Here is an 11,501-nt window from a genome sequence, read left to right on the forward strand (position 1 = left end):
TGGTATAAACATGTAAACACATATCAAACAGGAAGGTCTTACTGTAAAAAAATACATCAAAGTGCAATCTGTATGAGTTGTGATGTTATCACTTTCATTAGGTTATATTTGTTCTATAAACATTAGAGTTTTAAGGGTTTACTGGTCAAAACTATAGAGGCAAGTAGATACTTTACAGTATACAAGAGCTAAAACTCATAATTACAGATTAAAGCACAACTAAGCAACCAAGTCGGCACATCTAATGCTCTTTTTAGAAAGCCAAATAACTTGATCATTAAAAATGCACTTATATATTTGTTACACTGTATTGAGGTTGTGTTGAAGACACACATTTACTCAGTGCAATGTAGGAGTTGTGTGTTTAGTCTGGGACAAGAACTTTCTTAAAGAAGAGAGGTTGAGTCCTAGGCATTTACAAGGATTGATCCAGTTCCCTTCACGGTAATTGTATCAAGCCTAAAGAACAAATAGGGCATATTGTATGTTTATCGTGATTACATGCTGCAGGCTACTCTGTGATAATTAAAGGAATTATTTAAGAGTTTTATACTGAATGTTTGGGCACAAGTTCTTATTTCTATCATTTACAGAATCTCATTAAATTATAGATATTGTCATGTTCTTCCCTGCATTTATCAACTAATATAAAAACAGTATAAAACATTGAGTCTGACTTTTCAGGCAGCCTGGCAAATCCCTTTATCAAAAAACAAGCTTTATTATTCTATTCTTTGCAGTATATTCTGAATTTGTACTGGTGTCTTTAGAAAGAGAAAAAATACCCCAATATAACATAGAAAAGAATATAGTCTTTTACAAAATTCCAAAGAGAAGTTTACTATGAGCAAATAGCCCTATGAAAAAGGATGTATTTGTTTTGCAGGATATTTTGAAACCAATAGAAGAAACAGAGAATAGTTTAACCCTTATTCTTCCCTTAATAGCTTTCATATTTTTACACATTGTGCCACAGTTGTATACATAGATATGTTTATTGAAGATACTGTAACTATAGAAAATGGTGTTATTTTAGAAATCCCTGAAATAAAAGATGTATTTGTCTTTCAATCAAACCTAATAATAATGGACACTGAATATGAGTAACATAAAAACTCACAATAAACCAAAGTGGTAAATAACTAGTGTTGGGTTGAAAGAAGCCAGCAAGCATCAGGCTTGTCTTTTTAGCATAACTCAACAGTGACTGCAACATTAGTGTACCAAGCAATAAGTGCAATGCATTATGAAGTGCATAATCTCCTAGATTATATATTAACCTACATTTAGCTTGTTGTATATACTTGGGGTTGTTGGGATTGAACCAAACTGAACCAACTGAAGTTAGCAACACCAGACCACTTCTTAATACTCTAAAATGACAACAATGATCCATTTCTTAATTCAATCAAATGAATATTATTGTATGTAATAATCCATTCTGGATTCTTGGTCTGTTCATTGTATTGTGCTAGTGATTGGAAACCCTGCTACCGCAATATACAACTTGAGGATTGTTTTTTCTCCTTTTTTTTTAATGCAAATCATACCTTGACCTTAAGGAAAGAAGTATTTTGCTTTGTGCCTCAAAGTGATGTAAAACGTGACCATAGCTTTTGCTGTGTTTAATGAAAAAGATGTGGACTGTGTCACTTTTGTTGCTGCAAAAAAGTGTTAATAAAATGCTCTATTTATCCTTTTATATAAAAAGGACCACTAGAGTTTCCTGTAATTTTTAGATGTGTTTTTACATAGATGACTAAAATGATAGTCACTGAAGAACAAATTCTGCTGTTGACATGGAGAGAGTCTCTCAGCTGGGAGCTCTGCTCCACACCCAGCCTTTTGCGTGGTCTGTGCTTGCCTCCATCCATGTGCACGCCTGTGGTGGGAGAGGCGCCTGTCTCAGGACTGTGTGTCCTCTCCTAAGGATGTGCAAGAGAAAGGAGCAGAGGATCAGTGTGAGAGATGCAGTGAAGGTAGGAAAGAAAGATTAATCTGTGTTAGCAAAAAAGACGGCAGAGATGAAAAAAAGTTAAAACATGCACATGGCTGTTTGTGGAGTTTTTTCTTTTCTTGATTATGCAATAAGGCTCCTTATCTGAAACGTATTACTTTCCATCCATTTTTAGATAAACTCCACAGCAATCAGTAACTTTAAGAAACCCTATCTCAAAAAAAAAAAAGTATTTTTCTAATAAAATTTCTACTTTTCTATAATTTTGCCAAGTAGAATAATGCAGAAGCATCAAACTGAGCAAAAGGCTTCAGAACACTAACCAGAGCAGTAACAGGCCCAGTGCTTTTCACCTGAAAGATTCAAAAGTAAGATAAGTAGGGGCTTCAGAATTACTGTTGTATTTATTGTAGTAAATGGACAGATCAGAAAATACAAAATAAATAAAAATCAATTCTTCTTAATTTTCAGTCTAATCTTACAGGTTCTGTATCTTGGAATTATTTAAATACTTTCCTTTCATTAAATATAGGTAGGGGTTTTTTCTTAGTTTGATACCTTTGAATTATTTAGAACAAAGGAGAGACTTTAATCCAGGCATTAGACACTGCACTGTTCAGCCAGCTACAACTCAGTAAGGACCTAACAATTGCCTATGAATGCTACATTACTCAAGGAATCTCCACATTCTTTTTTTAGCTCTCTGCTTCTGCTTTGGCTTCTTCACTTCCTCTTTCAATGGCAGAGCAGAAGAATCCATTCTTTTGGGAAGAAGAAGGAGCATGATAGGTCTTAAGGTTTTTGCTTTTTCACAGACTCCTATTCATGTGAAAATACAGGAAGCAATTATCAGGAACATGACAGAGAAGGAAGAAAGGGGAAATGGCGAAAATAATTGGGTTCTTCAAAGAGAAGAAGCAACAGCTCTGTCTGCTTTAGGAAAAAGGAGAGTTGAGGGGACATGACCCTTCATCCAAACCCTTATGTTTCTTCTTGGTAAATAGGTTTATGTTTTTCTCTTGCTACTTCATTTTTTATGAAGTAGCATTGCTAAAATATACCTCTTCGGCCTCTTCTGAGCTGTGCTCTTTCTGCTCAGAGATGTCTCTTCTGCAGAAGTTCAAAGACTTGCTCTGCAGGCCTGTTGCACATGGATGGTGTTGTGCTCCCCTTTTGGAAGTCTCACAACTCGAATCACCTCTGTTTGTCAATCAGACCATGTTTACAGCCACTTAATGGTTTTGTCTTGCCACCAATTTCTGTTCTGCTCCCCATCTGGTACTCCCCGCTCACTTACTATGTTGGAAAAAAAAAAAGAAAGGAATTGTTACTCACATTTTTATTTATTGCTTGGTTATCTCTCCAATGCAGTAAGTAAAAGGAAGGGGCGGAATCCAGGCTGTGTTTAAATTGTTAGGAAACTTTGCATTTAGATGGGCTAGAATAACACCTCAGATGTTCATGTCCTCAAATGATTCCATATAGACAGTATCAGGCAAATTGACAAGTCTTAAAATATTTGAATCTCCCTCAGTGGGATCCCTTCTGTTAACACATACTCTTTGTTGCAGAGATAAAGCTATCATAACGCGCTCTTTACTTTCAAAAGTGATCATGAAATTCAACTGATCAAATTTTAAAAAAACTTGCCTAAGGGGAAAAAGAAAGCCTCAAGGTAAAGGTTGAATAAAAGTTACAAAAGAATATCTGCAAATACGAATTAAATTCTCTTTCAGCATGAAGCTAGGAATAGGAATGAGAGTGAAAGTCAGAATAAATGTCACAGTTCAAAGCCGTACCATAAGAAAGATAACATCACAGTCTCAGTTGCTGCCTCTGAAAGATGAAATGTTTTGTTCCTTTTGTGATAAGCTGTGAAGGAGTTTAAAGGCTAGTATAAGTCTAGATTAACTACTTAAGAGCAGCTTCTTTTTTACTTATTTGAAATTTGTCTGTGTCTTTTGCATGAATAATTTTAATTGTGCTGGGAGATTTAAGAGTAAATAATCAAAGGACCTAGAACTACAATCAGATATTTTAATTAGATATCTATGGATATCCTCTCTATCCAGCTAGTGTGCCTCCTGTTGCTATTCTAGCTTTGCTTAATGTCTCTTCACTCAGCACAGCAAAGAAGGAAATGTATGATCTGTTTACTTATGGGCCACTACAGAAGCCTGTGTGCTTAGTTATACTGAAGTCAAGTGCTCAGACAATATCTGCCATGCTTGGGAATTAATGTTCAAAATGATTGTTGGCAAATGTCCCCTTGGTAAAATTTTAACATTAGAAACATATAATCCTTGCAGTTTTTGTCTCAGGTGAAACAGTTTCTTTCAAACACCACAGGTGAGAGTTAGAAAACAATACAAAATTATATTTTTAGCAACATTAACATTTAACCTGTGACAGGCTCTTATCTATAAGAAAGAGAAAAGATATAAGAAAGTAAAGAATAATTATAAAACAGACTTAAAGTCAGACATAAAATACATGGATAAATTAGAAATTACAGGAAATAAAGCATTGTAGGAAACCTGAGGAAAAGCTTACAGAAGAGCTGAAAAAATTCTTCACTTTTTCACAGAGAATCATGGAATGGTTTGAAGTGGAAGGGACAGTGAGGAGAAGAAAACCTGAGTACAAAGTCCTAAGTATCTGGTCACTCTCCTGAGGCTGAGGTGGGATCAGAAGTTGGCTCAGGACCCGATTGCCACCTCCTGTGGCACCCAGCCTTGTGTCTAACACCTTTCTCTGCCAGGGCCACAGGGACACTTGCAGACCTCAACTGCCATGAGCATTTTGCCCTCTCCAAAAACAATGCTTGAAAGCAGAAAATTAATTATGAGAAAGCATGTAAAAGATAAACTATTGCATTGTTAAGATTGGAAAATTGCCATTTAATTAGAGTTTGTACTGTATAATCAATTGAATGTGCCGACACTGGCTAGATGCCACCAATGGGCCTGCACTAAAAGAGTTTGTGAGGAGAACATGATAATTTTCTTCAAGGTAAACATCAGTACAATCAAAAAAAACTCTTTTCATTTTTAATCTAGAAAATTCCAGTGTTTTTCTTTTTTGTAAATGCTGCTTTGTGGAATTAAAATTGAATCAAATAAAACTAAGGCCAACTTTCTTCTTAGTTGTGTTTTCTGTGGAATTATGTCTGATCAAAGCACAAGCAGTTTACCCTGCATAAAGGAAACACCAAATTAACTGTGATGCATGTGCTGTGTAATATATATAATGTGTGTGTATATATGGACATGATGTTTGCATGTATAAAAGATGCTGGTTGGCACATATAAGTCTCACATAGAAAACCACAAGGCAGCACTGTGAGGTGAGGGCTGACCATCTTACTCTGCTTCAGGAATCCTGAAGGTGATGGTTCCCAATTTTTTCTTGACTGCAAGTGGACTATGAAGAAGTGGATTGGCTGTGCTTTGTGACACAGGCTGCGTGATCATGAAAATATTGTTGACCTATGCTCTTTAATTACAAAAATATAATAATAATCTCAGTCAAAACTTTAAAACTTTTTGGCTCATTTTAAATAACTTGAAATGCATTAAAAAATTAAGTACATTTAATATCCTTTCCAAATATGTGCTTGAGAAAACATACTTTTGAAATTTTTTCCATATATCTCAATCATACCCAATTAAAGACACTTCTCTCTCATTTTTCTATGATGAAGACATTCAGTTTTGAAAAAGAAATGAAAACCTAAGAAATCAGAATTTCATTTTTGGACAAATTATTTCAAAGGACATTTTTGTGTGTCTGTGTGTTTCATATGAGTAAAAAGAAAAAGTAGTTTTCTAAAAAGCATTTTCTAGTTAATTTATTTTCTTGCCTTAGAATATTTGTATTAGCCTTGCTCATACAATGCCAGACTTATGCAACAGTAATTTACTGTTTATATCACTAAATGTAAATTCTTCACATTTTATTTACAATAGAATCTTTTGGGCCATCAGCAGCTTATTTGTTCTTGTGCATTAATTTAATTTGAGAGGACACAAAAACTACTTAACAGAAAGAATACAAGCTGAAATAATTTTAGCTGTGTCGAAATAGCAGCACTATTTAACATTTAACTATTGACACTCATTTAAGATCAATTCCCTAAGTGATACTTCAGTGCACAGGCTATGACTCTTTGGAGAATCAAGCATTATTCCTCTACCAAAATATCCAGTTCTGCTCCTATGGAGGCAATGTGTTTTGAAGGCACTGATGTCACTACAATGAAGATGAACGAAGTTCCCCAAATTGTCCCTGTTACACTGGTGACAGAACACTGCTGGTGACAGGCACTCTGCAAGCACTGGAATTCTGTTCTGGAACTGTCAGCACCAGGCAGGAGAGTCCCCACAGTGCTTCTGCTCACCAGAATTCACTCCATGTTCCCTTTGGACAGAGAAAGAGAAACAGAGAGAAGGCCCTTACTATATATTTTCCTCAAATTCAAAGCTCCTGAGATTTGTTAATTGTTTGTTAGAATGGATCTTTACTTTTACAGGACCTCACAGTGGAGTGGGTCAGTGGAGAGCACTCCTGGGCTAAGGCTGTGGCTGCAGTGAATAAAGAGCCTCAGCTGTCAGTCTCTCATATTCCAGGAAATGTTCAGATCCTTCTGTCACTGAATTTATCTTCTGTAATCTCCTGTCTCTACTACTTAGCATGAGTTGGTAAGAGTATTTGAAGCAAAGGAAAAAGGAGTTTGTATGACACAGAGCAAAAGAGGGGAGGGTATGGCTCTTGCTCACCCAATCCCTCTCCACTTACCATGGTGCCCAAATGACAGATGTTCCAGATGTTTTGGTTCCAGCATCAGTTAGGTAATATGCCTTAATGCTCACCTCAGTTTCTGTCAGTAGTCAAAAAGGTGAGTAATGCAAGAAAGACAATCCCATAGACAATTAAACAGCCCAGAGAAATACCAGAAAAAAAGCCTCCTGGTTTGACTAAGTGATCTGGAGGCACTCCTTGGAAATGCTTACTTTATTATTTTGTTATTGATTAATGTAATCTTGAAAATATATTGCTTTTATTTATTATGTTATAAAAATAAAACAGTTAAAACAAGTGTTTTAACAGCAGGATGTTGGTAGCATGGCTTAACCATTCCCTGTGGAATTGCTTCTTTCATTTCAAGCAGCTTTGGCGTTCCTTCCTCTACAATGAAATCACATACCATGTGATTCTTTCTGAAATAATCTCACAAAAATCTCACTAAGAAATGCAGAAAAAGGAAGGTGTGAGAAAGAATGAGACAGAAAAGAATACTCCAGATGATAAAACGGAGAGATTTAAAGGTCAATATCAAAACAGGCTGCAAAACCAAACATCAGCGAAGACAATAAAATCAATTGGCAAAATTCTACTGCTGGTTTTGAAAGTTAACTGTCTTAATAAGAGTATAAACGTGTCACATATTTAAACACTTTTGGGCAACTTAATTCACTTCCAAAATGAAAGGTCCCTGTAATTCTTATTAGGAATTAAAATTTAATTAGAAACCTTTTTTGATGAGCATGCATTACAGTTTGTGTGAACAAAAAGTGTTTACAGAGTGTCTTGAAGGCTGGTGTGCATTGTGTGGCTTTGCCCCTGTTGCCTGCTCCCTGTGCAGGAGCCACCCAGTGACATCTAAAATGAAATTATGTGGATCTCCTGAGGAAAAATACTGGAGTCCATCATTTCATTTGGTGTGTGTGGCCATTAATTTGTGATTAATAACAAAGTACAGAGATGAATTATTGATCTGATTTTGAGCACTAATAAGAACAAGTTTACAGTTAATCTCTAAAGCACTTTTTATCCTGTTGCAGTAAGAAAACCAAATTTAATTAGTCCTCTGTTTTTCTTGTGATTAATAGAATGTATGACAAAAAATCAGCATCATATTCCTAATAAGGCATTTATGAATGGACACTTTGGTTTGCAGACGTTATCCTCCTCAGTCTTTATCTGTAGAAAGAACAGAGATTGTCAGTAAGAACTTTGACAGGGATTGGGGTAAATTTTGCAATATGCTAATATTATATTTGCAGTAGATAAAATGCTTTACTAAGAAAATACAGGCACACTTTACCATTAAGATTTGCTCTCATGTTTTGAACTAACCTGTAACAGGCCACGTGGCCAAGTAAGCAATCCCAGACTTTATATCATCTTTCAGCAGGATCCTCTCCTACTAATCCTACTTTCACAGTCCCTGGAGGAGTCAAAAAAAGACTGGATATGGCACTTAGTTCCATGGTCCAGTTGACATGGTGGTGTTTGGTAATAGGCTGAACTTGAAGATCTCAGAAGTCTTTTCTGACCTAATTGATTCCAAAAGCAACATATTTTAGGTAATCTCCATTCTGAGGTGGCATGAAAAATGCGACATAATTTCTATGTTAAATGGAAGAAATGAAAATGCCTACATGAAATAGCAGTTCTAATTTTAATTTTTAAAACTCTATTAGTTCTAGGTAAATTCACCTTCTGCGCTTTGCATTAGCATTCACAATCGCCTCACTACTTAGTGTTATTGAATGTATTATAACACAAAGAATAGAAAATCAGAAAGTTATTTCTCCTTTTTCCCTTGAGGCTTTAAAGGAAGTTAAAGTACACAGACAGAAGAATAAACCCACCTTCTAATTCCTCCTGTCTTCTCCTTCCCCCAGATGATGCTCAGACCTCAAAGTGAGCGTGTGTAACAGAGTCACTGAAAATTCTGGTTGCTACTCTGTGTGTTTGTGTGTGTGTGTGTGTGTGAGAAGAGTGAAGATTGCAAAGGCAAGTGCTAAGAGTCAGGAAACATCAGAATTAAAATTTGCATGTACAACCTTGACTGGCTTCTTTTCCACATATATTATGAAAAAATGCACAATGAATTAATATGGTTTTTCATGATGTCTCCATGTCACTTAGTACACAAAATAATAGCATAAACTAATAAATATGTTTTCTTCTCCTTGTTCAGTGTCATCACCCCATTTAAATCCTGATTTTAAGACAGAATGATTCTTTTCCTTGATTACAGTTCAGTAGTACTCACCACTACAATGTCCTGGTGCTTCAGACATTGATCTCTTCTTCCTCAGCACCTGTGTACCAGGAGGGCCTTGATTGCATGTTTAGCAGAAAGCAAGATCAAAACACAAAAATTTTAATCAACTTGTCAGGCACTAATTTGAGAACTTTAATTGTGATATTTAAGAGCAATTTGTGATAAAACTACTTAAGTTTATAATATAGCCCTCATATCAGCTGTTACATATCAGTTACAAATGCTCTATTGCCATCAATCAGATGCACCGTATGACCAGAATCAGACTGCATCTTCTCTATCATCCCAGAAATAAGAAGTACAGTTATTTAATATCTATAAGAAGTTTTGCTTCTGTTTTTTTCATAGCTTGTTAATTTTCAGTCTGGAAATTTTGGAATAAGAACAAAAGGAAATCGCTTAACTGGGGTCGCATTCAACCACCTCAAGTAAAACATCATCCCCTATTCTTAGTAACTTGCTAACAATCCTCTGCCTCAGCCAAAACACTTTTGTCAATTAATGGAACAAGTTGTTTTTTCTTCATCTACATGAACTGTTTTCTGTGTTGTCAATTAGCCAATGATCTTTATGAGATCATTTAAAAATGATCTCATAAAAGAGATAAAGATTTTCTTTATTAGCAGTGCCCAGTTCTCACCTTGCGTTCCTTGGCTCACTACCCAACAGATCAAATCTGCAAAGTGCAATTACCAGCCCAGATCTATTATCTCAGCCTTATTTTATTCCTTAATCCAGAAAACCATTTGGACAGTAAAATTTTTGCCTCTGATCTGTCCATATGCCAATCCTCCCTGTGGCTGGTAAGAGCATCCATAGTGGTCTACATCACCTATGGACTCTTTTCCACAGGGATTCTTCAGGAGCTGGCACCCTGCACACAGATGAATATTTGTGCCTTTGAGTACAAAGTGGAGCACCTCTTTTTAAAATTTCAGCAGACAAATGTAATGATTGTACATGCTACTCTGGAGCCCAAATATTTCATTGCATACTTTCAAAAATTTCAAGGTTTTAAGCATTGCATATTGATTTAACTGTCTAAATGAGTAATTATCCATTTCTGAAAGGTTTGCTTGTTATTTTGTGAAAGAATATTTTCATTTTTTCATGAATGTTGCAGAAACAGGCAAAAGGGGATGGGGATATGTTGATAGAAACTAAGCAGCAGGGTTGCAAAGAGATATTCATGCAACTTTGGTAAAGCAGCTCTACTCTATTCAGGAGATTCAGGCCAGGTTAATAAGTGCTCCATACATCTATAATTTAAATTTTGGAAGATTTAATTTATGCACATTTTTAAATGAGTTAACACACAATGAATAAAAAGTCAGGTAAATACCCAAGTAACAAATCAGTTTGAAAATGCATATCATGAAACTGCTGAACTACTTTATAAAGAACTTCTGTCTTCAAATATTTGGGTCATTTTTCCTAGCTATTTACTTAAGAATCAAAACCTCGATATATGTTTTAGCAAATGTAGAAGAAAAACCCCTTAAACAAACAGTGAGTCGTGTGCAGTTTAGTCTAAAAAAGGCAACTCCACAAGGAGCCACTAGAGTATAAGAAATTTCACTTATTTGTAAATTCATGAGAGATACAGTTAGTCAAATCCAGGCAATGAATTATGAATGGTTCTGAGCAAAGAGGGGAAATTGTACATACTGTACAACTGACAAAGAACAGTTTGACATCCAAATACTGAGAAAAATACTGAATATTAAATAAATAGCTACTGAGAATATAAAAATATTTTTCTATCTCATAGCAACCAATCTAGTGGTGAAGCATATAGTTTGAAGGTGTTGCCCTTTGTTTAGATAACAAATGAATTGTTTACAAGAGCATGAATTATGTTATCCATCTTTCTCTGGTATTTCTGAGTTGCCTGCCCATCTTTTAGTTAATAATATTTCTTTTTTCAAACAGCTGTTTTTAAAGACAGAATTTGGCTACTAGCTCCATTTTCTGAGTGTACAAAAACTAGCAGTGTGGCTACTGTATTTGATAACATCAAAGAGGAGCTGGCAACATAATGTGCCAAACTCTCCAAAGCTTAGCTGTGTACTTCTAGCTGTTCACACTGTTGCATACTTTGACATGTGTCTCATATCCTTTATCTCTGATTCCTGAAGGTTGCTAATCTACCCAGTCTAAATCAAGTTGATTAGATACAGAATTCTATATACTAAGAGCAAGCACCATAACAGGGGGGCTGGAACTAGGTGACTTTTAAACCCAAGCCATTCTCTGGTTCTATGACAGGAGCTTGACATGGCAGCTATTAAGATTTTCCTTTCAGCAAGACTAATTACTTTCAGGATTTTCAGATAGACTACATTGGTATGAAGAGAAATATTTGCCTGACTGAAAATTTTAAACAGAATTCAACATCAAATATGGCAAGTGTGTTGAGTTTCATTTTTATTCTCTCATGAACATGTGTTTCTGCCTGTATCATAAAAG

This window comes from Onychostruthus taczanowskii, unplaced genomic scaffold (genome assembly GCF_017590055.1).
Source record: "Onychostruthus taczanowskii isolate IOZ18803 unplaced genomic scaffold, ASM1759005v1 scaffold177, whole genome shotgun sequence".
In the NCBI taxonomy this organism is placed as follows: Eukaryota; Metazoa; Chordata; class Aves; order Passeriformes; family Passeridae; genus Onychostruthus; species Onychostruthus taczanowskii.